This window comes from Hyperoodon ampullatus (assembly GCF_949752795.1).
Source record: "Hyperoodon ampullatus genome assembly, chromosome: 1".
NCBI classification, from domain to species: domain Eukaryota; kingdom Metazoa; phylum Chordata; class Mammalia; order Artiodactyla; family Ziphiidae; genus Hyperoodon; species Hyperoodon ampullatus.
In genome coordinates, this window is record NC_136914.1 from 122,971,416 (window position 1) to 122,997,398 (window position 25,983).

Below are 25,983 nucleotides of genomic sequence, written 5' to 3' on the forward strand. Positions count from 1 at the left end.
GCCGTCCCAGAGTGCACCATAGGCCAACCAAAGAGCCCAGGTAGGCTCCAGTGTTGGGTCACCTCAGGCCAAACAACCAACAGGGAGGGAACCCAGCCCCACCCATCAGCAGTCAAGTGGACTAAAGTTTTACTGAGCTCTGCCCACCAGAGCAACACCCAGCTCTACCCACCACCAGTCCCTCCCATCAGGAAGCCTGCACAAGCCTCTTAGATAGCCTCATCCACCAGAGGGCAGATAGCAGAAGCAAGAAGAACTACAATCCTGCAGCCTGTGGAACGAAAACCACATTCACAGAAAGATAGACAAAATGAAAAGGCAGAGGACTATATACCAGATGAAGGAACAAGATAAAACCATAGAAAAACAACTAAATGAAGTGGAGATAGGCAACCTTCCAGAAAAAGAATTCAGAATAATGATAGTGAAGATGACCCAGAATCTTGGAAAAAGAATGGAGGCAAAGATCGAGAAGATGCAAGAAATGTTTAACAAAGACCTAGAAGATTTAAAGAACAAACACCTAGATGAATTAAACAACAAACAAACAGAGATGAACAATACAATAACTGAAATGAAAAATACACTTGAAGGAATCAAGAGCAGAATAACTGAGGCAGAAGAACGGATAAGTGACCTGGAAGACAGAATGGTGGAATTCACAGCTGCAGAACAGAATAAAGAAAAAAGAATGAAAAGAAATGAAGACAGCCTAAGAGACCTCTGGGACAACATTAAATGCACCAACATTCACATTAAAAGGGTCCCAGAAGGAGAAGAGAAAGAGAAAGGATACAAGAAAATATTTGAAGACATTATAGTTGAAAACTTCCCTAACATGGGAAAGGAAATAGCCACCCATGTCCAGGAAGTGCACAGAGTCCCAGGCAGGATAAACCCAAGGAGAAACATGCCTAGACACATAGTACTCAAACTGACAAAAATTAAAGACAAAGAAAAATTATTGAAAGCCACAAGGGAAGAAGGACAAATAATATACAAGGGAACTCCCATAAGGTTAACAGCTGATTTCTCAGCAGAAACTCTACAAGCCAGAAGGGAGCAGCATGATATATTTAAAGTGATGAAAGGGAGGAACCTACAACCAAGATTACTCTACCCAACAAGAATCTCATTCAGATTAGACAGTGATCACAAGCTTTACAGACAAGCAAAAGCTAAGAGAATTCAGCACCACCAAACCAGCTCTACAACAAATGCTAAAGGAACTGCTCTAAGTGGGTAACACAAGAGAAGACAAGGACCTACACAAACAAACCCAAAACAATTAAGAAAATGGTAATAGGAACATACATACCGATAATTACCTTAAATGTGAATGGATTAAATGTACCAACCAAAAGACACAGGCTCCTTGAATAGATACAAAAACAAGACCCATATATATGTTGTCTACAAGAGACCCACTTCAGACCTAGAGACACATAGAGACTGAAAGTGAGGGGATGGAAAAAGATATTTCATGCAAATGGAAATCGAAAGAAAGCTGGAGTAGCAATACTCATATCAGACAAAATAGTCTTTAAAATAAAGAGTGTTACAAGAGACAAGGAAGGACGCTACATAATGATCAAGGGATCAATCCAAGAAGAAGACATAACAATTATAAATATATGTGCACCCAACATAGGAGCACCTCAATACATAAGGCAAAGGCTAACAGCTTTAAAAGAGGAAACTGACAGTAACACAATAATAGTGGGGATCTTTAACACCTCACTCACACCAATGGACAGATCATCCAGGCAGAAAATTAATAAGGAAACACAAGCTTTAAATGACACAGTAGACCAGATAGATTTAATTGATATTTATAGGACATTCCATCCAAAAACAGCAGATTACACGTTCTTCTCAAATGCACATGGAACATTCTCCAGGATAGATCACAAATAAAGCCTTGGTAAATTTAAGAAAATTGAAATCATATCAAGCATCATTTCCAACCACAATGCTATGAGATTAGAAATAAATTACAAGGAAAAAAATGTAAAAAACACAAACACATGGAGGCTAAATAATACGTTATTAAATAACCAAGAGATCACTGAAGAAATCAAAGAGGAAGTCAAAAAATACCTACAGACAAATGACAATGAACACACGATGATCCAAAACCTATGGGATGCAGCAAAAGCAGTTCTAAAAGGGAAGGTTATAGTAATACAATCCTACCTCAAGAAACAAGAAAAATAAACAATCTAACCTTAGACCTAAAGGAACTAGAGAAAGAAGAACAAACAAAACACAAAGTTAGTAGAAGGAAAGAAATCATAAAGATCAGAGCAGAAATAAATGAAATAGAGATAAAGAAAACAATAGCAAAGATCAATAAAACTAAAAGCTGGTTCTTTGAGAAGATAAACAAAGTTGATAAACTTTTAACCAGACTCATCAAGAAAAAGAGGGAGAGGACTCAAATCAATAAAAGTAGAAATGAAAAAGGAGAAGTTACAAAGGACACCACAGAAATACAAAGCATCATAAGAGGGCACTACAAGCAACACTATGCCAATAAAATGGACAATTTGGAAGAAATGGACAAATTCTTAGAAAGGTACAACCTCCCAAGACTGGACCAGGAAGAAATAGAAAATATGAATGAACCAATCACAAGTAATGAAATTGAAGTGTGATTAAAACTCTTCCAACAAACAAAAGTCCAGGGCCAGATGGTTTCACAGGTGAATTCTATCAAACATTTACAGAAGAGCTAACACCCAACCTTCTCAAACTCTTCCAAACAATTGCAGAGGAAGGAACACTCCCAAACTCATTCTATGAGGCCACCATCACCCTGATATCAAAACCAGAAAAAGATGTCACAAAAAAGAAAATTAAAGGCCAATAGCACTGATGAACACAGATGCAAAAATCCTCAACAAACTACTAGCAAACAGAAACCAACAACACATTAAAAGGATCATACGCCATGATCAAGTGGGATTTATCCCAGAGATGCAAGGATTCTTCAACATACGCAAATCAATCAATGTGATACACCATATTAACAAATTGAAGAAGAAAAACCATATGATCATCTCAATAGATGCAGAAAAAGCTTTTGACAAAATCAGCATCCATTTATGAAAAAAACTCTCCAGAAAGTGGGCATAGAGGGAACCTACCTCGACATACTAAAGGCCATATATGACAAACCCACAGCAAACATCATTCTCAATGGTGAAAAACTGAAAGCATTTCCTCTAAGATCAGGAACAAGACAAGGATGTCCACTCTTGCCACTATTATTCAACATAGTTTTGGAAGTCCTAGCCATGGTAATCAGAAAAGAAAAAGAAATAAAAGGAATACAAACTGAAAAAAAGTAGTAAAACTGTCACTGTTTGCAGATGACATGATACTATACCTACATAACCCTAAAGATGCCACCAGAAAACTACTAAAGCTAATCAATGAATTTGGTAAATTGGCAGAATACAGAATTAATGCACAGAAATCTCTTGCATTCCTATACACTAACAGTGAAAGATCAGAAAGAGAACTTAAGGAAACAATCCCATTCACCATAACAACAAAAAGAATTAAATACTTAGGAATAAACATACCTAAGTAGGTAAAAGACATGTACTCAGAAAACTATAAGACACTGATGAAAGAAATCAAAGATGACACAAACAGATGGAGAGATATACCATGTTCTTGGATTGGAAGAATCCATATTGTGAAAATGACTATACTATCCAAAGCAATCTACAGATTCAATGCAATCCCTATCAAATTACCAATGGCATTTTTCGCAGAACTAGAACAAAAAGTCTTAAAATTTGTATGGAGACACAAAAGACCCCAAATAGCCAATGCAATCTTGAGAAAATAAAATCGAGCTGGAGGAATCAGACTCCCTGACTCACACTATACTACAAAGCTACAGTAATCAAGACAATATGGTACTGGTACAAAAACAGAAATATAGGTCAGTGGAACAGGATAGAAAGCCCAGAGATAAACCCACACACCTATGGTCAACTAATCTATGACAAACGGGGCAAGGATATACAATGGAGAAAAGACAGTCTCTTCAATAAGTGGTGCTGGGAAAACTGGACAGGTACATGTAAAAGAATGAAATTAGAACACTCCCTAACACCATACACAAAAATAAACTCAAAATGGATTAAAGACCTAAATGTAACACCGGACACTATAAAACTCTTAGAGGAAAGCATAGGAAGAACACCCTTTGACATAAATCACAGCAAGATCTTTACTGACCCACCTCCTAGAGTCATGGAAATAAAAACAAAAATAAACAAATGGGACCGAATGAAACTTAAAAGCTTTTGCACAGCAAAGGAAACTATAAACAAGACAAAAAGACAACCCTCAGAATGGGAGAAAATATTTGCAAGTGAATCAACAGACAAAGGATTAACCTCCAAAATATATAAACAGCTCATGCAGCTCAATATTAAAAAAAAACAAGCAACCATCAAAAAATGGGCAGAAGACCTAAACAGACATTTCTCCAAAGAAGACATACAGATAGCCAAGAGGCACATGAAGATCTGCTCAACATCACTAATTATTAGAGAAATGCAAATCAAAACTACAATGAGGTATCACCTCACACCAGTTAGAATGGGCATCATCAGAATATCTACAAACAGCAAATGCTAGAGAGGGTTGGAGAAAAGGGAACCCTCCTGCGCTGTTGGTGGGAATGTAAATTGATACAGCCACTATGGAGAACAATATGGAGTTTCCTTAAAAAACTAAAAACAGAATTACCATATGACCCAGCAATCCCACTACTGGGCATATACCCAGAGAAAACCATAATTCAAACAAACACATGCACCCCGATGTTCATTGCAGTACTATTTACAATAACCAGGTCATGGAAGCAACCTAAATGCCCATCGACAGATGAATGGATAAAGAACATGTGGTACCTATATACAATGGAATATTACTCAGCCATAAAAAGGAACAAAATTGGGTCATTTGTAGAGACATGGATGGACCTAGAGACTGTCATACAGAGTGAAGTAAGTCAGAAAGAGAAAAACAAATATCGTATATTAATGCATATACATGGAGTCTATAGAAATGGTACAGATGAACCAGTTTGCAAGGCAGAAATAGAAACACAGATGTAGAGCACAAACATATGGACACCAAGGGGGGCAAGCAGGGGCGGGGAGCAGTGGTGGTAGTGGTGGGATGGAATGGGAGACTGAGATTGACATATATACACAAATATGTATAAAATAGATAACTAATAAGAACATGCTGTATAAAATAAATAAATTAAATTAAATTTAATTCTTTCATTAAATTCTTATCTTAAAAAAACAATAATAAATAAATAAATAAGTAAATGGAGAGGTATACTGTGTTCACAGATTGGAAGAATCAACATAGTAAAGATGCCTGTTCCAAAATTGATATACAGATTTATCGTAAGGCCTATTAAAATCCCAGCAAGATTTTTTAAAGTATAGACAAGGTTATTGTAAGCTTCATATGAAAAGGCATACAAACTTGAATAGCTAACACAATTTTGAAAAAGAAGAATAAAGTTGGAGGAGTAAGTCTACCCAACTTCAAGAATTACAGGGACTTCCCTGGTGATCCAGTGGTAAAGAATCCACTTTGGATTCTTAACCACAATGCAGGGGGCATGGGTTTGAGCCCTCTTCAGGGAAATAAGATCCCACATGCCTCGGGACAAGTAAGCCCACATGCCACAACTACTGAGCTCACATGCCTCAACTAGAGAGGCTTTGTGCCACAAACTACAGAGTGCACGAGCCCTGGAGCCTGTGCACCACAACTAGAGAAGATTTTGAAACAAACTTGTCTTGACCAGGAAATGAAAGGACGTTGGGAAAATTCTTTTGCTTAATACCTGTCAGATATTTCTCAGTTTTGGGCTCCCTGCTTTAGAAAACAACCAATAAATTAGAGTCTGCCAAGGAAATGGGCGTCTTCTCTGACCAGCATCTTCCAAGATGGTCTGCATTCAAACACAGCAAAAGGCTTTAATTCTTTCTGCAAAACAGCTCTCCTAGCACCACATATAAGCAGACGCTTAGAAAGCACTTTCTGATGAAGTCAGTGACGAGAAAAAGGTACAGTGGAGGGTGTGACCATACTGCTGCCCATGAAGACTAGCAATTTCCTAAACAACTGAATCCAGGAAGATAGAAGACTGTTTCAGCTTGGTCAGATACTAAAAATAACAACCCTGGGGACTATTCACACCCTGGAAGGATGCTGGCCCTGCCTGTAACTGTTGCTCAAGAAGAAGCCCCTCTGTAGCCCCTCCTCCCTGCATGGCCCCTCCCACTCTGGGGGCCACAGCTGAGAGGTCCAGGTGGGCACCACCCACCACAGCAATTCTTCAGGCCAGGCTTTAATCAGAAAAGAGGAGGTGGCTCCATCCCATCACTTGTCTCAGGAATCTAAATTAAGAAATGCTTAGGGGGCTTCCCTGGTGGTGCAGTGGTTGAGAGCCCGCCTGCCGATGCAGGGGACACGGGTTCGTGCCCCGGTCCGGGAGGATCCCACGTGCCGCAGAGCGGCTGGGCCCCTGAGCCATGGCCGCTGAGCCTGTGTGTCCGGAGCCTGTGCTCCGCAACGGGAGAGGCCACAACTGTGAGAGGCCCGTGTACCGCAAAAAAAAAAAAGAAAGAAAGAAAGAAAGAAATGCTTAGGGAAAGAAGAAATTAACAGAGGAAATAAAAACAAAAAGGCAAGGATGATGGAAGAGCTGGGGCGGCCAGAGCAGCCTCACCGCCAGTCCACAGCCCCGGGCCCTCCTTCCACCTCTGCTGCTTTCTCATCACAACTTCCTAAGCAAAGTCAGTTCTCACCTAAGAGGAATCTGATGACAGCTGTGCACGTGCCTCTTTCTTACTCTGCTGCAGATTAAAGCACAGCCTACACTATGCCTCAGAGTCCATCAAAGGGATCTGAAATCTGCTCTGCCCACCTCCAAAGGGAACAAAAATCAATAGCCAGGGTCAGTTCAGCCTGATCCCAGAGCCCACAGCCCCTTCTGATGAAGACTGACGCCTGCTGTGATACACGGGAAGGTCTCCGTCACGTGCGCTGTGTCAGCAGACCATTGAGGTCTCACGGGTCTCAGCCCTCTCCCCCAGTGAGGCCCATGACCTCCGCACCACACACACCAGCCAGGACAAAGCAGGCCTGCCTGCAGCTCCGCCAGGGGCACAACCCCCCTAGGACTCCATGTTCTCATCAGCAAAGCAAGGGATGTGGACTAGAATAGCTGATCCGTACGAGGCACCGGGGGCCCACAGGGTTCTGTACGGTGGCCTGGAAACCTGCACGGAAGGCAGGAGGGAGCAGGGCTCCAGGCCTGCCTAGACCCCCATGTTTAATGGAAGCAGCTCACCTCTGACCCCTTCGTCACGTGGGGCTGCATGTTCAGAATGCAGTTGAAGAAACACTCCTGTTGATGAGAATGTTTGCAAACTATTCACCATCCATCCCATCCACAGCAAAACACCTGCTATTATTCCACGAGCAGCTGTGTCTGCAACACTTAGCAGACTTAGCAGACCCTGTGACTTCAAGTCAAAATTTATATCCAGGGGATCTATTCCCAGAGCTGAAGAGCAGGGAAAGGGATTTCCCCTGGCCTCAGGGATGCACACCCAGGTCAATGGCCGGCATGCCCTGCATGGTCCTTCTGCTGAGAGGAGGGCCCAGCCCGGGAATGGAGGTGGGGCTGCTAAGTTGGATTGGGCTGGTCTCACTCCAGAGACTGAGAGTTGGTTGTCTCTCCATGTGTATTGTCTTCTTCAACAGCAGAATTCCATTATGCAGCTCAGCACATGCCACCCGGAATGAAAGCCATTTCCCAGCCCCCTTGCAGCCACATGTGGACAAAAGACCAAAGTCCAGACAATGAGACAGAAGCAGAAGCGCTGTCTGGGACTCTTGGGGAAGCGCTTTCGGCAGGGGAGTGTCAGTAGCCATCGTATGTTATGAAGAGCCAGGCTAGAAGGGGGCCTGGGTCCCTGGTGACCTTGGAGCCACCATATCAGCCAGGACTGTACATCTAGATTCTCTCTGTGAGAGAAACATAAGCTGTTGTCTTGTTTAAACCACTGTTATTCTGAGTTTGAGGTCACATTCAGTTTGATGCAACGTGGCGAATAATTGGTGCCCTGAAGTGGCATGGTACAAGACGCAGAGCCTAAAACGTGAGCTGTCATTAATGTAACATTAACAGATGGCGGGGGACAAGGGCTCAGACTCTAAGATGAGAAGTGGGTGAGCCTTGTTATGCAGTGACAAAACATTTGGTAAAACTGTCACCTATTGTCCCTTGGATGAGAGACCAGAAACTGAGATCTGGGCACAGAGACTTGGTGGGGAGAGTCAGGATGTTGGCAGGTGGTGACTGCAATGGCTTTGTAACGGTCGGCTTACCCAGGCCTGACTGCATCCCAGGACGCCCTTCCCTGCAGGTGCCCATCAGGCGGGTCACACGAGAGCTTCCTGGGAGACTCGGAGGCCGGCGGGAGCAACAGACTTTGTGTGGCTCCCCCTATATCACCCTCAGCGTCACGTGACCTGCCGGCTCCCCTCTTTGGCGGGAAGCAGCAGTGGACCCGTCACCGCCCTGCATCCCCGCAGCCTCCTCCAGATGTGTGTCCCTGGCTGCACAGGTGTGCGGCCCATGCAGGATCCCACTTCCAACAACCCTGCCCTCGATGAACGCTCTGCTGTCACCTTCTTGACGTTCAGAATTTTGGAACAAGGGGCTTTGCATTTTCGTTTTGCACTGGGTCCAGAAGTTCAGGTAGGCAGCCCTGCCTAGTAGTTCACATCTCCATTAACAAAGTCCTGTGAGAGAGAGAGAGAGAGCTTCAGCTCAGCACAGAGTGATCCAGCTCAAGGCAGAGAAGGAAAGGAGACAGCAGAGCTGAGAAAGGGATTGTGTGCCCACAGCCCCTGCTTTTGCACCCCCAGCAGAGCTAGAAAACTGCCATTTAGAGAAAACGAGATGGTGGTCTCCACATAAAGGCAGTGAGCCTGCTGGCAAGGAGATTAACCTTCGCGACAAAGCCCATCGTTTAGATGGCGTCAGATAGAGGTGCTAAGTTGGAGACAAAGCAAACAGTAAAAGACAAGAGTCTTCAGGCTTAAAAACGATGTACAGACAAGATCCTTAATTGATTTTTAAAAACTTTTTGTTTTATATTGGAGTATAGTGGATTTACAATGTTGTGTTAGTTTCAGGTGTACAGCCAAGTGATTTAGTTATACATATTCATATATCTATTCTTTTCCATTTTAGGTTGTACAGAGTGCTGAGTAGAGTTTCCTGTGCTGTACAGTAGGTTCTTGTTGATTATCTATTTTATATATAGTAGTGTGTATCTGTTAATCCCAACCTCCTAACTTATCCCTCCCACCCTTTCCTCTTTGCTAACCATAAGTTTGTTTTCTAAGTCTGTGAGTCTGTTTCTGTTTTGTAAGTAAGTTCGTTTGTATCATATTTTTTTTTTTTTTTTGCGGTACGCGGGCCTCTCACTGTTGTGGCCTCTTCCGTTGCGGAGCACAGGCTCCGGACGCGCAGGCTCAGCTGCCATGGCTCACGGGCCCAGCCGCTCCGCGGCATGTGGGATCTTCCCGGACCAGGGCACGAACCCGTGTCCCCTGCATCGGCAGGCGGACTCTCAACCACTGCGCCACCAGGGAAGCCCTGTATCATATTTTTTTAAGATCCACACATATGTGATATCATATGATATTTGTCTTTCTCGGTCTGACTTACTTCACTTAGTATGATGATCCTTAGTTGGCTGTTTACACAAAGAACTAGTTGAAAGAAGATAAACTAAAAGCCTACCAAGTTTTTCAGAGAAATATCATTCTAAAGAAATCCCAACCTGGGTGGCAACAGTCTGCAGGTTAAAACCCAAAAGCAGAGCGTTGGGCCACAGAAGAAAAGGGACGACGAAGAACCCCCAGAGGACAAAGTGGGTGCGAAAGCAGAAGCAGAGCTGCCTGAGGGGCTGAGGCAGGAAGCCTGGTAACCTGCCCCACAACCAACTTCAGACACAAGATAGCTGCTGGCCTGCCGTGTGTTCCCCACTCCCCCCTTTTCTGAATACACATTTATGTTTTCCTGTTCCTTCTCCACAATTGTTGGTTTGACAAGGGCAGACACCTGTCTTTTCGTTTGTAGGCAACATTTCAAGCTGACAGAACAGACTGCACAGCAATCAGAGTCCCAGGGGAAGGAGCTTATGGGTCTGCAGGGCTGCATACCTCCCGGAGACCCATGCACACTGCGAACAAGGAGAGGCCTGTGGGCACTCCGTTAGCCCTTCAACCTCCTCTTCCTTGTTAGCAACGAAATCCCACTGCTGGCTTAGCGTACTGGGCCCAGAATACAAGATCTCCTTTGTCAGCTTTCTAGTGGGGAGGTGTGGCCATAGGACTGAAGTTGTGGGCAGTGATGTGCAAGAAGAAGGGCTGTGCGGGGACTGTGGTGTCAGTGCTCAAGCAGCCATTTTGCACCATGAGGACACAAGCTAGGTTGGAGGAACAGCAAAGCAGAAGGAGTGTGGGGACCTGGGGGCTGTGGAACCACCTCACTAGACCTGGACAGCTGAACTCGTGACTCTTTTGTGTGGGAGAAAGCTGCCTACCTGTTCAAATGACTGCTAGCTCCCAGCAGCCTGGGCTAGTCCTAGCTAATACAATCCCAGTGGCCCAGAATTCTAGCTGTTCACCAGAACCCAAGCCTTCCTTGTCTAGCACATAGCCAGACTCCACCTCCCTTGCAATTAGAGATGTTCGTGGGTGATGAATTCTAGCCAGTGAGAATCTGAGTGGCTTTTAGGACACGGCAGTGACTCTCCATTTTCCTGGTCCTCTCCCCCAGCTGAATATAGAAAATGATAACGCCCTAGATGGGGATGGAAACACGAGCTATAAGGAGCCAGAATCCCAGAATCACTGTAGGAGCAGAACCTCCTGACAACCAAAACCACCACTAGGCCTAATTATGTGAGGGAGAAATAAGCTTCTAATGTGCTTGATCTGTTGTGCATTTGGAATCTATTTGTTAAGGGGGTCTAGCCTACCCTATATAGGCCCACAGGGAGCAGGCTAAGATGCTAAGGTAGGGTGCCCTGGGCCCCAGGTGTGGGAACTTGCATTTTGAGCTCTAGTTCAAGCAGAGGAATTGGAAGAGGAGCTCTAATCAGGAAACATGACTCCAAATCCTGTCCTGCAGACATAGAATTTGCCCAGATTGGGGGTAAGTTCCATTCTAATGGATTTTTAGATAAGTATGAGTCCCATGTTGGATTGGAAATGAATAAACAGCCTCAGGGACTGTGTTTTGGGGGTTAAGCTAGAATAAACCTGTACCTACAGGCGGGGCCGCATTTGAGCACTAAGCATGGCCAATAAACAAATCAATATGGAAACCAGTCTACACACAACACTTCCATTTAGAAACTTTTATATCAGAAACAAAAGCAACGTGTAGTGGTTAAGTCTCCAAACTAGCTGCCGCCGTTCCAATTCTGACCCTGTGACTCACCAGCAGGTAAGAAACCTCAGCCACACCACTTCAGTCCTCTGAGCTTTGGTTTCCTCATCTGTAAAATGGGGGTTATTACAGTACCTTCCTCAGACAGCTGATGGGTTAAAGGAAGTAATGCAGGTAAAGCACTAGCATGAGTCCAGGCACGTGGTAAGAACGCAGAAGCTGTTGCGTATTAATATCAGCAAAAACGCATCGACTCCACTGCCACTGTTGGGTGGCATTAACGTTGCTTGTGTCCTCTCATTTTGGACAAGGAGACCTACAGACAGCCTTTGAGACCCAAACTTTAGTAAGTAGAGTAGTTTCTGGAATCTAGTTTACACTTGTTTACACAAAAGTATTTCAGATAAATCTGCATGTTATTGGATTATAAAATGCAAGTCCTTTAAAAACCAGAGTGGGGACTTCCCTGGTTGTCCAGTGGTTAAGACTTCACCTTCCAGCGCAGGGGGTGCGGGTTTGATTCCTGGTCGGGGAGCTAAGATCCCACATGCCTTGGGGCCAAAAAAACAAAACATAAAATAAAAGAAGCAGGGGCTTCCCTGGTGGCGCAGTGGTTGAGAGTCCGCCTGCCGATGCAGGGGACACGGGTTTGTGCCCCGGTCCTGGAGGATCCCACATGCCGCAGAACGGCTGGGCCCGCGAGCCATGGCCGCTGGGCCTGCGTGTCCGGAGCCTGTGCTCCGCGATGGGAGAGGCCAGAGTAATGAGAGGCCCGCGTACCGCAAAAAAAAAAAAAGATGCAATATTGTAACAAATTCAATAAGGACTTTAAAAATGGTTCACATCAAAAAACCTTAAAAAAAAACCCAAAGTGAATTTATGATCACTTGGCATTACATTATTTCCTCAATTAATATTCATTCACTTATTCGACAGCTGTTTGTGAAGGCCCCATTAGGTGCCAGGCTCTGGGCTGGGCTCTGGGGACACAACGGAGAACAAGCCAGCAGGGCTCTTACCCTCCCAGAACTTGCATTCTAGTGGGAGCCCCAAAAGGGCCACTGCCACTGTCATGACAGGTTCCTGGACCATGTGTAGCAGTCCTGATGTTCAGAAAGTCAGAACTTTTTTATAGAAACTTTTTTCCCACCCCCTCGACTCTATCTTCCCATCAGACACTGACCAGTAATGGCCACTTGGCTCCTCAGACCATTTTTAATATCACTTTGTTTGCCTGAATCTAGATTTGGATGCTTCCTCCAAGGTACTCACCTGTCCTGGTATGAGGGAAACTTACCCCTCAGAATCTGCAGCTTACCCTGGCCTACTGATGCTTGCTCCATTGGACATACCTCTTCTTCTGAAAAACAAGAAATTGAGATTGTCTGCAGACCTGTTGGATCTACAACTGTTTCTTTTTCCACACTCTCCTCCTTCCAGACAGGCAGGGTCCTGAGGGTGTCTACACAACTTGAGGTCATGTCCATCGCAGGGCTAAATACTCAGTGAACTGGAGGAAACCACAAGGAAGAAGACATATGACATAGAAAACGGTTTTCCATATGTCAGAGCCAGGCAAAGTGGGAGCCAGCTATAGGGTGACATCACGCCCTGAGTAATCAGACCATGTCACCAATTCATCCAAGAGGTGATGATGACGATGCCAGTGTCAGAGGAACTGACATAGAGATTGTCACTTCGGGACCTCTACCTAAGGGTGAGGGAGTTCCACACAGAGCCAGTCTGCAAAGTAAAATTGATAGAAGCTAAAGGGTCAATGGCGCTTTGTACTGGGGAAACACAAAGCACTGACCCCCATAGGCCGCCAGTTAACTGCCCATCCTTAAGGTAAAGCTTTCCTGTTTGTTAGGTCATCTTCACCCATGTTGATCCTGCTGTTCCTGGAGCTCTTGGCATCTCCCCTTTCCAACTGTAGGGTCAGAGCTACTAATTACCTCCTACTGTGATGGTTGATGTATGTGTGTGTGTGTGTGTGTGTGAGTGAGAGAGAGCGAGAGAGACATGGACAAACATCCACCTAATCTGTCTACTGACCCTGAATCATTAAATGACTCCACATCTTCGAGGAGCAGTCTGATTCATTTCTGGATCCCCCTACTGAGCACAGTTCTGTGTACCATGTAGCTGCCCAGTCAAGGCCGAGCCTCAGGGTGGCTCTCCATCAGATCTACCTACTCTTCCTCCTCTGCAGATGGGGTGTGGCTGGAGGGGGCCTGGCAGCTTGTGGGGTCTGCCCCACCTCATCAGGAGGGCTCAGGCTGTCCAGACTAAGGGTCTGAGGACCCCTCCTCTCCCAGCTAGCTGGGTATGGCCAGGACTCGCAGCAGCAGCAGCCGGGCAGAGGCTCCCAGCCTCTGGAAAACTGCAGTGCCATAAAGCAATCACACTATTTGTAATTCAGATATTACAGTTGTGCCTACATTTAAATTACTGCGTTGTAACCAACTTGCATTGTCTTGTTATGACTTAAAGCCTACAAACTTCAACTAATTAAAAAGACACTCTGATGAGCTGAGGGAGGAATCCTCATCACATGGCTCACATGTGCATGGCAGGATCAAATCTACACTTTCTCAGCGATGCGCATGGACACTCCAAGAGTCTGTGCTGTCCCAGAGTCCAGAGGGGTAGTTACCAGGCATTTTAGGTCACTACTGGGCAGTTATATGTGAGGAAACTGAAGGTCTTTTCCTTAATTACCAAGCATGTCCTCATCTACTCTGTATATTCCCAGCACAGCGCACACCCGGTGCCATGAAGAATGGGGTGACCTAATGAACTAGGAGATAGATGGGCCCCAGGTTGAGCAGCTACAACCCTTCTGCTGATGCTTCGACATAAGGTACCAGCAGGAGCATTGGGCCCTGATTGGGTGGAAGGCGAAGCTACCACAACGTCCTCATTCTTGTGGTCAAGGGGATTTCCCAGCCTGACATGTGCACAGAGAAGGTCCTCAGTCTGGGGAGGGGCCAAAGGAGCGAGGGGGCACCAGCCCATAATATGCCCAGAAAACCCCCCAGAAACCTTCATGCTGGAATCCATCTTGGCTGAGAGATACATGCACCCACCAGGAAGGACACTGAGTCAGACCAGATTATGGGCACAAACAAGATGATTGGCCAGAGACAACCTGGAAGACCGCCCCCATATAAGTGACCTAACCCACCCCTATTGGATACAACTCACTCCAAGTTCAGCCATGTGCTCTTCCACAGGTACTTTGCTTCCAATAAACGTTTTATCTGCTTCACAATCTCGGTCTCTTTGCTGAATTCTTTCTTCAAAGAAGACAAGGACCGAGGTCCTGCTTCCAGCCATTCCACCTCCAAAGTCACTGAGACATGGGCCTTTGTCTCTAGGGCCTCCTAGACTGCTCAAGAGACCAAATAAATACAGATACAATGATATAAGTACTGAACTGCATGGAAATGACGGTAAATGTAGTAAAAGCTGAAAACAGAGCAAAAATAATGTTTCGTGGAGAGATGTGAGAGGAAGGTGTTTGCCCACTTCACACCATTCTTTGTGACAGAGATATCATTCCAACTCACAGCTCTTTGCAAATGGGAAATACAAGTTAATATCAAACAAACCACCACAGAGCATGGATTCAGAGGTAGGTCTTCCGGCTCTAAGATCTCTGTCCTTTCCAATATATCAATTTCATAGATGTTAGACATTTAAATACTTGTTCTTCATTCTGTGTGGGAGGGGAAGAATGTTTCAGACTTCTTTGGCAGGATAGTTAGATTTATGGAATCCACATTTATTGGCCAAAAGGGTGGGCAAAGCTGGATTTGCTAACTTGTGTTAAGCAATGTCTTTGTCCACAGTGCACATTGCAGCCCCTGCTGCTTCATCTCCTTCACCCCTGGGGGTGTCCTGGGGAAGCAGCCGCTTTGCAACTCTAGAACTTCTCTGCAGTTTTCTTCTCCCCAGAGGAAACTTCCATGGGCTGGGTCCGGCAGTATGGGTTTCATCTTGTGTGTTCCACTTGGCCAACCACTGTATTCCTGTTTGCTCCCATTTCCTGCTGCTGCTCTGTCCCCTGGTTACCCAAAGACATTTAGATGACCGGTGGCAGGGGCTGCGCACTCAGCGGTGGACTGGGAACATGTGGGGAAGTTGGTTGATCCCTCTGGATCTTGCTGGAAATGCTTTCGGAATCTATGTTTGCAGGCCCTATTTTTCCCCAATGTTTTTCACCTTGTGACAGCTAAAATTTTTCCTTGCATCCAGGGGTTAAATAGAGACTCTAATTAAAACTGTTCTCACTATACAGTCAGACTTTCAACTGATTAACTTTTACAGAAGCTTATATCCAAGGGGCAATTCAAGATGTCGTGTTGGCATCGGCTCTGTATCAGAGGCTGTCTCGTTTTCCTTTATGTGTGACATAAAAACTTTACACTACACGTTTGGAAGGGCAAAAAATAAATTACCCATAATAGGAAATTAAGAGGAATTGCCATGGAATTGCCATCATAAATTAGATAGGCCATCAGGAAAATATGACGGAAAGGGCTGCTATAGAAAGACTTCTTTGTCTGAGTGCATTTATTTTTCATGAGTTTTTACTATTCAGTAGCTTTAGATTCAATCTGTCATAGATGGCCAGGGTCTTTTCCAGGGAAGAAGAGGGGGAGGCTCCCCACTTATGTTCTTCCTGAAACCATGAAGGGACTTGTAGAGGAATGTTTCAAGAAACCAAGAAAGCATTTGCCTTCGAGGACCTGAATCAACCTCCCAATAAGCCCAGATGAAATTTGAAAACTTAACAAAAATTTACAGGAAGCCTGTCAATACAAACACTTTTGTTAGACCTCCACCACGAGGTGTTCTGGGTACTTTAGACTTCTAGATTATTCCAGGTACTTTAGATTTTAAACACCACCAGCAAAGTGTTAAACCAGGATCTGAAAAAATCCTGCCAAGCCAAATAGCTGTCCCTGAGTGAACTGTGCTCCCCTCGGCAACCGTAGCCTTGTGTCTCAAAGCCTGGAGAGGGAGGCAGACAGTGGGGGTCTTCTCTCGCTGGCTTGGCTGGATTCCTCTTATGTTTTCCTGTCTCTGAAAAAGTCTGTCCTGCTTGGGAGTCATGGCCACTGGGACTGGGTATCCTGTACTCAGGGAGGCTCTTCCCCTCATCTTATAGAAGAGCTATCGTTCCCAGGTCAGAAGGACTGAAAGCAGAAGGCTAAAGATGGGAAAACAGGTTATCAGAGCATGACAACTCTTCCTCCTTTGATGGAAGCTGTCTAAATTACTGAGCTCATGGGAGCGGTTGTTCTCAAGTGACCTAACACCCTGATTTTCAAGATTTAAAAAAAAATTTTATAGGGCCTTGTACCTGGTGGTATTGGGACAAAAATGATAATGTTGCCACTGCCTTTTTTTTAAACAAATTTTTTAAATTGAAGTACTTCAATTATATGATTATAATAGCTGCTGTCTTTTCCTTATCTTTTTTCCCATTAAAAACATAATACATGCTTAATAAATATTTAATAGTAAATATTTATTGAATGAATGAATGAATGGTTAAGTCTGTTACTCCTTCTGTCATTCAGGACCCAACTCAAGGGCGGGTTTGAAATTTATGTATATGGAACATTAAAACCTCCCAGAACTTATCCCAAAATTGCAGAATGAACCACTCTAAGCCAGGCTGGGAAGCCTGTCATGGGTGTAGTTGGGACCAACTCGCAGCCCTCCTGCTTCCTAAGCCCAGTATTTCCGCTCTTTTGCTCTGTCTAGTGTCATCAGGTAATTCTCCCAGGCTTAACCCACACATGAGATGCCCATACACCACAATGAAGTATAGCCCCTGCTCACCACAACTAGAGAAAACCTGCGCATAGCAGCGAAGACCCAATGCAGCCAAAAATAAATAAATAAGTAAATTAATTTATTTAAAAAAAATAACTTCCTCAATTTTACATTTGTATTTCCTTTCAACCATGCCAAAAATCTCGATTCTCAACACCACTAGCACAATTACTTTTCCTATAATAATACACACAAAAGTCTCCAAATAACAATATCAACACTACTATCAACAGTATGATTACTGAAGACAGTTTCATACCTTGGGGGTTTTCTTGTTTGGTTGAGTGGTTTGGTTTGTTTTGGTTTACATGCTAAGGGTGTATTCCTACAAGGGATATACAGTTAAATGATTCTGTTTTAAAGTCAATTAGAATAATTCTAAAGAAGAACTATGTCCCACCTAGGAACAGGTTCATTTGTTTTATTTTACTTTCAATTTTCAGGGACTGCTTTTAAAATTTTATTTAGCTTTGTTTTAGAATTCTCCATAGTATTTACATGATTCTGAAGTTAAATGTAACAAATAATGTAGATTCAGGTTAAGTCTAATTTCTGTCTATGCTCCTTCTACGCTATTGCCTCCCTCCCCTATAGATAATCATTTTTTAATGCTTTATCCTTCCATCTTTTTAAAAGTATAAGCAAGTATGTATATTTTTTGTATTTCTCTCTCTCTCTTTTTTTTTTTTTTTTTTGGTTGAATAGCCTTCTGCACATGTCCACAAGAAAGATATAGTAGGCAGTGCTTCCCAAAATTTGACCGTGAAACTCTTTTCCTATGGAGCATCCTGAAGGGTGAATATTGGGCAAAACACATTTGGAAAATGCTGCTATAATTCATAGAAGAAAAATAATCTATGGATTCTCAATAAGTTTACATTAGCTGACACAGTTTTTTTCTCCACAAAGTGAAGGAGTTTCTTTGTTTTTTATTTAATCAAATCACCTCCTAAATTCATCAGTCCTCTCCAAGAGTAAGATTTCTGTGACTCTTCTGAGCACACCCACCATGGAACTGTGATGGACAGTTTGCAACTGTGGTTGCAAAATCCTGCAACATTGGAGTCTCTTGACTCCCCACAGAGCAGGTTTGTTCTTTCTTTAATGCCAGTCCCCTCTGAACAGGGTCACTTCCTGGCCCTGTGAGCTGTCTTCAATCACCAAAGATCACAAAATAGGCCACGAAGACATTTCCCTGTTGTTTTACCTCTGTTCTCACCTTCCTAGTGTCATTAATTAACATGAAAGTCCAATGCTCTCTCTTTGCTCATGGGTCCAAGTGCACACCCCACTCTGTAGAAACCACAGGGTGGGCCTGTTTGTCAGAGTATGCATTCTTTGTCCCCAAAGACTCCTCTTGTGTGGTCCCCTTATCTGTAGTTGAAAGAGTTCTCTCTTTGCTCTAAGCACTAGAGGTGGTTAGTGGGTTTTGCCAGAAGATAGGAAGATTTAACTCCTCACTGCTGATAGATCAAGAGAAAATTAATAAAGGATTCGGAGCAGCACTCAGTGAAACTGAATTCTTAAATTCTTGCTAAGATAGGGCTTTTAGGAACCCTGATGATGAGATAAACCCCACTTCCTCTGTTTGTACTCAGCTCTTCGATACAGCACTAAGGAAATTTGTCCTGTGTAACAACCTAGCATGAATCACTACAAAGCTAAAACCATGTCCCTAGAGAGCTCACAGAGATGGAGATTAGTGTCTCGTGAAAAAGGCCAGACCACTGCAGAGGTAAAGGGTTCATCTAAATCAGTGTTTGTAGTTGCCAGCAAAGCGAGGTTTTCTTGCTACTTTGACTCTAGCTGTCTTCCTTCAGGGCTGCTCTTGTGTTTGAACCTTTCCGTGTGGGAGGCCTTCAGCCCCCTTTTCCTGAGGTGCACCTTCCATACACAATCTAGGCAGCCTGCCAAGGGAAAGCAATTCTGAGACCCAATACCCTTTCTCCTGCTCACACTCTCCCATCCCTTGACCTTCCATCTGGTCCTGAAGAGAAGCTCCTTTCTTGTTGGCCGTTTGTCACCCCATTCTTTCTCCCCTTCTAGGCTTTTACCTGTGTAGAGGCCCTGCCCATGTGCCTGAGATGGAATTCTATAGGTTCACACCAGGATACCCCAACTGGGATCCTTAGCTGGTGTTTTTCCAAGAAAGATCCACAGACCACCTGCATCAGAATCACCATAGGGTGCCTGTTAAAAATACAAATCATGAGGTCCCACCCTAGACCTTCTGAACAGGATCTTTTGCAAGAAGCCTAGAATCTTCCCCATTAACACCCGAATGCTTCTCTTTGCATTAGTTTAAGAACCAGCCCTTGTAGATCTGGCTGTTTCTTTAGAATACCTTTTACCTATTTGCAGAGAAATTGAACACATTGCTGTCTTTTCACTTTACCCCTCACTCTAAAAGTCCCATGAGCTTAGCACTTCATATCTCTATAGTTTTTTTTAGTTCTCATCAAAAGAAAGGCATGAAAAAATAAGAGAGTCCAAAACTGCCTTCTACCATAAAAAAAAGAGTAGAAAACAGAACAAACTGCTTTCAGACAATGGACAGCAGGCAGTGCAGGACTGTAATTGCTGAGAGAAGGGGACAAGCGAAGTGAGTTATACAATCCTCCGGTCCTCCTGACTGGAGGCAATTTCTGAACTGCCGTTTGGGCTGAGGGAGAACTCTGATCCCAGCAGTCTCATCAAATTGAGATGACAGAGATCAGAGTTCAGGGAGGCCAAGCCAGCTAGAATTTAGGGCAGAGTACAGATAGGAGGAGATACATAGAGAAAGACCTCCAGAAATCTGAACAGGGTCTCCTTGCATGTTTGACTGAAAGACCAACTTCCACAGGGATAAAACTCCACAAGTGGGACAGAGAACATCCAAGAAAAGAACATTACCAGGAGCTTCAAGCCAAAAAATTCCCAGAGCTTACACAGGGCTGGGAACCATTTGAGTATCCACCAGCCAGAGTAGGGGGACCTCACTGAATACATTCAGCATAGATCCCAGAGACAGTCACATCTTAGAAATGGGACTAAACTAACCCTAAAGTAAAGGGTACTCTACAACTACTCTATAAGAGCTTTAAAACAAGCTTTGAAAGGACCAAACTAATCTGCAAGGAATTTAATTGCCTGTCAAAAAACAAACAAACAAAAACTCCAACAAACTTTAAAGGAATAAAATAATATCTAGCACTCAACAATGAAAAAAATGCAATGTCTTACATCCAATAAAATATTACTAGATTTCCAAGAAGCAGAAAAATGTGACACATAACTAGTAGAAAAATCAGTCAATTAAAAAAGACCCAGGAAAATGTAAATTTGTGCAGCCTCTATGGAAAACAGTATGGAGGTTACTTAAAAAACTAAAAATAGAGTTACCATATGATCCAGCAATTCCACTCCTGGGCATATATCCAGAGAAAACTATAATTTAAAAAGATACATATACCCTAATGTTCACTGAAGCACTATTTACAATAGCTGGGACATGGAAACAACCTAAATGTCTATTGACAGATGAATGGATAAAGAAGCTGTGGTATATATACAATGGACTATTACTCAGCCATAAAAAAGAATGAAATAATGCCATTTGCAGCAACATGAGTAGACCTAGATATTATCATACTAAGTGAACTAAGTCAGACAAAGACAAATATCATATGATACTGCTTATAAGTGGAATCTAAAAAAAATTGTACAAATGAACTTATTTCCAAAACATAAAGAGACACAGACATAGAAAACAAATTTATGGTAACCAAAGGGGAAATGGTGGGGGGGGAGGGATAAATTTGGAGTTTGGCATTAACAGATACACACTACTATATATAAAATAGATAACCAACAAGGACCTACTGTATAGCACAGGGAACTATATTCAATATCTTGTAATAACCTATAATGGAAAATCATCTGGAAAAGAATATATATATAAGCATACATATATGTATAACTGAATCACTTTGCTGTACACCTGAAACTAACACAGCATTGTAAATCAACTATATTTCAATAAAAATTTTTTAAATAAAATAAATGAAATGAAATGAAAATGTAATGTTCAAAGTAAATTCTAGTTGATTGTATATGTGCAATAAAAATACAGGTATAAATTTTCCTCAAAAATTAAGAGGACCTAGAAAAAATAGAGAAATGGAGTTATTAAAAAACATAAAAATAGATATTATAAAGGTGTGATATGATCAAAGATTTAAAGGAAAACACATGAATAATGAGGAGAAAAGTGAACAGTGTAAAAAAGAAGCAAATGAGAAGTACAACATTGAAAATGAAATTTTTACAGAGTAGAACTTACAGACTAGACATCTGAGAATAAAAGCAATGAGCTTGAATTCAAAATGAAACACAGGGCTTCCCTGGTGGCGCAGTGGTTGAGAGTCCGCCTGCCGATGCAGGGGACACGGGTTCGTGCCCTGGTCTGGGAAGATCCCACATGCCGCGGAGCGGCTGGGCCCGTGAGCCATGGCCGCTGGGCCTGCGCATCTGGAGCCTGTGCTCTGCAACAGGAGAGGCCACAACAGTGAGAGGCCCACGTACCGCAAAAAAAAAAAAAAAAAAAAAAGAAACACAAAAAGAAAAAAATTACAGAAAAAAGGAAAAGAACCTCAGTGATCTTTGGGACAATATCAAGTAGTCTAGCATAAATATAATTAGAATCCAAAGAAGAAAGAGAAGGAGGATAGAAAAAAAAAACAAACTTGATGGGGCTTCCCTGGTGGCACAGTGGTTAAGAACCCTCCTGCCAATGCAGGGGACATGGGTTCGAGCCCTGGTCTGGGAAGATTCCCACATGCCACGGAACGACTAAGTCCGTGCGCTACAACTACTGAGCCTGCGCTCTAGAGCCCACAAGCCACAACTACTGAAGCCCGTGTGCCTAGAGCCCATGCTCTGCAACAAGAGAAGCCACTGCAATGAGAAGCCTGCACACTGCAACAAAGATCCAACACAGCCAAAAATAAATAAATAAATAAATAAAAACTTGAATAAATGATGCCTGAAATTTTTCCAAACCCAATGAAAACTCTAAACCCAAAGATCCAGATATTTCCTGGTGGTCCAGTGGGTAGGACTCCACCATTGCACTGCAGGGGGCACAGGTTTGATCCCTGGGCAGGGAACTAAGATCCCACAAGCTGTGCAGCATGGCCAAAAAAATAATTTTTTTAACTAAAAAAACCCCAAAGATCCAAGAATCTTAACAAACCCTAATTATCGCAATAACTAACAGGGACAACTACACCAAGGAACATTATAATCAAACTGATGAAAACCTGTGATAAAGAGAAAAACCTTAAAAGTAGCCAGAGGAAAATGACACATTACAGACAAAGGAAGAAAGATATGAATTACTATGACCTTCTTGATGGAAATTATGCAAGCCTGAAGACAATGGAGTGCTGAAAGGAAAAAAAAAATTCTATGCCCAGTGTAAAACTAAAAGCAAAATAAAAACTTTCAGATGAGAAAAAGCTGAAAGAATTTCCCAGCAGCAGACTAGCCCTAAAAGAAATGTAATTCTGAGGGGTGTCCAGATAGCAGAGTAGGAAGATCCTGGCTCACCTCCTGCCACAGAAAACCAGAACTGCAACTATTTATAGAGCAACCATCAAGGAGAATCCACAACTCAGGGTATAAAGAAGGATCAACAACAAAAGGGGTAAGAGGGGTGTGTGTAGTCAAGAACCACACCCTCAGGCAAGCAAACCACAAATGGGAGGATAGTCACAATACTAGAGGTTCTCCAAGCCCCGCATCGGGTGCCTCAGCACCAGGTTTAAGGCCAATGGGGCTTGTGCACAGAGGAGCCAAGGACTGTAGGAAACAGAGATTCTGCTCTTAAAGGACACATGCAAAACCTCACATGCTCCAAGACCCAGAGCAGAGGCAGCAATTTTTAAGGAGCCTGGATCAGACCCACTTGCTGAACTTGGAGAGCTGCCCAGAGAGACAGGAGGAAGTTGGGACTCCCCCTGGGGATATAGACACTGGCGGCAGCCATTTTTGAAAGCTCATTCAACTGTGAAGACACTAGTGCTGAAAAGGGCCATTTTGGAGTCCTCCCTCTAGCTTACTAGCACCTGGGGTTTAACTGTCTACCAGCTGGTCAGTACCAGCCACAGACCACTTCCCCAGCCCTCCCAGCCAGCAGCCCTAAGGTCCAGCCCCAGCCATAGCAGGCCCAGGACCTGACCTTGCCCACAAGTATGTTGGAACCAGCTCCAGGACAGCCAAGGTCCCAGTCCCACCCATCAGTGGGCTAGCACCAGCCTCAAAGGCCCCAGACAACAATGTTAGCTACACCAGTACCCTGTCCTACCCATCAGTAGCCAGCAGCCTCCACACAAGGCAGGGCCTGGCAGCCAATGGGGCCCAGCTCTGTGAACCACCATGCCCACAGTAGTTGGCCTGGCCACAACAGAAGGAACCATGCAACCCACATAGGGGGCACCCCAAGAGCATACAGCTCTCATGACCAGCAAGGAGTGTGCTGCTGGGCCCCACAGGACATCTCTTACATAAGGCCACTTCTCCAAGATCAGGAAATGTAACTGACATACTGAATACTTAGAATAAAAACTATGAGATTTAGGTAAAATGAGGCAATAGTGGAATAGTGGCAATGTTCCAAATGAAGGAACAAGATAAAACCCCAAAAGAACTAAGCGAAGTGGAGATAAGTTACCTACCTGATAAAGAGTTTAAGGCAATGATCATAAAGATGCTCAATGAGCTCAGAAGAATGGATGATCACAGTGAGAGCCCACACTTCCATGGTCAATTCATCTATGACAAAGGAGGCAAGAATATGCAATGCGGAAAAGACCACCTCTTCAATAAAGCGTGTTGGGAAAACTAGACAGCTACATGTAAAAGAATCAAACTGGAGGAGGAAGTTGCAAGGTGGAGGAGTAGAAGGATATGAGCTCACCCATTCTTACAAAAACACCAAAATCACAACTTAATGTTGAACAATCATTGACAAAAAAACCCTGGAAACTACCAAAAAAGATACCCTACATCCAAAGACAAATAAGAAGCCACAATGAGACAGTGGGGGGGCACAATAACAATATATCAAATCCCATACCTGCCAGTTGGGTGACCCACAAACTGGAAAATAATTATACCACAGAAGTTCTCCCACAGGAGTGAAAGTCCTGAGCCACACATCAGGCTTCCAAGCCTGGGGGTCTGGCAACAGGAGGAGGAGCCCCCAGAGAAACTGGCTTTGAAGGCCAGCAGGGTTTGATCACAGGAATTCCACAGGATGGGGGAAACAGAAACTCCACTCTTGGAGGGTGCACACAGGTTCTCATGCACACTAGGACCCAGAGGAAAAAAGCAGTGACCTCATAAGAGACTGAACCAGACCTACCAGCTAGTATTAGAGGGTCTTCTGCAGGGACGGGGGCAGCTGTGGCTCACTGTGGGGACAAAGACATTGGCAACAGCAGTTCTGGAAGTACTCATTGGTGTGAGTCCTCCTGGAGGCTGCCATTTCCTCCCCAAGACCTAGCCCCCCACCCCAAACAGCCAGTAGGCTCCAGTGCTGGGATGCCTCAGGCTGAAAACCAATAGGGCAGGAACACAGCCCCACCCATCAGCAGACAAGCTGCTTAAAGTCTTCCTGAGCACAGCCCTGTCCACCAGAGGGACAAGACCCAGTTCCACCCACCAGTGGGCAAGAACCAGTCCCTCACACCAGGAAGCCTGCACAGTCTCTTAGATAGCCTCATCCACCAGAGGACAGACAGCAGAAGCAAGAAAACTACAATCCTGCAGCTTACAGAAAGGAAACTGCAATCACAGAAAATTAGACAAAATGAGGCAGCAGAGGAATATGTCCCAGAGGAAGGAACAAGATAAAACCCCAGAAGAACAACTAAGAGAAGTGGAGATAGGCAACCTGCCAGAAAAAGAATTCACAGCAATGATCATGAAGATGATCCAAGATCTCAGAAAAAGAATGGAGGCACAGATCGAGAAGATACAAGAAATTTTTAACAAAGACCTAGAAGAACTAAAGAACAAACAAACAGAGATGAACAATAAAATAACTGAAATGAAAAATACACTAGAAGGAATCAACAGCAGAATAACTGAGGCAGAAGAACGAATAAGTGAGCTGGAAGACAGAATGGTGAAAGTTACTGCCACGAACAGAATAAAGAAAAAAGAATGAAAAGAAATGGGGACTGTCTCAGAGACCTCTGGGACAACATTAAATGCACCAATATTCACATTATAGGGGTCCCAGAAGAAGAAGAAAAACAGAAATGGCCTGAGAAAATATTTGAAGAGATAATAGCTGAAAACTTCCATAACATAGGAAAGGAAATAGTCACCCAAGTCCAGGAAGTGTAGAGAGTCCCAGGCAGGATAAACCCAAAGAGGAATACACTGAAAGACATAGTAATCAAACTGACAAAAATTAAAGACAAAGAAAAAAATATTAAAAGCAGCAAGGGAAAAGCAACAAATAACATACAAGGGAACTCCCATAATGTTATCAGCTGATTTCTCAGCAGAAACTCAGCAGACCAGAAGGGAGTGGCATGGTATATTTA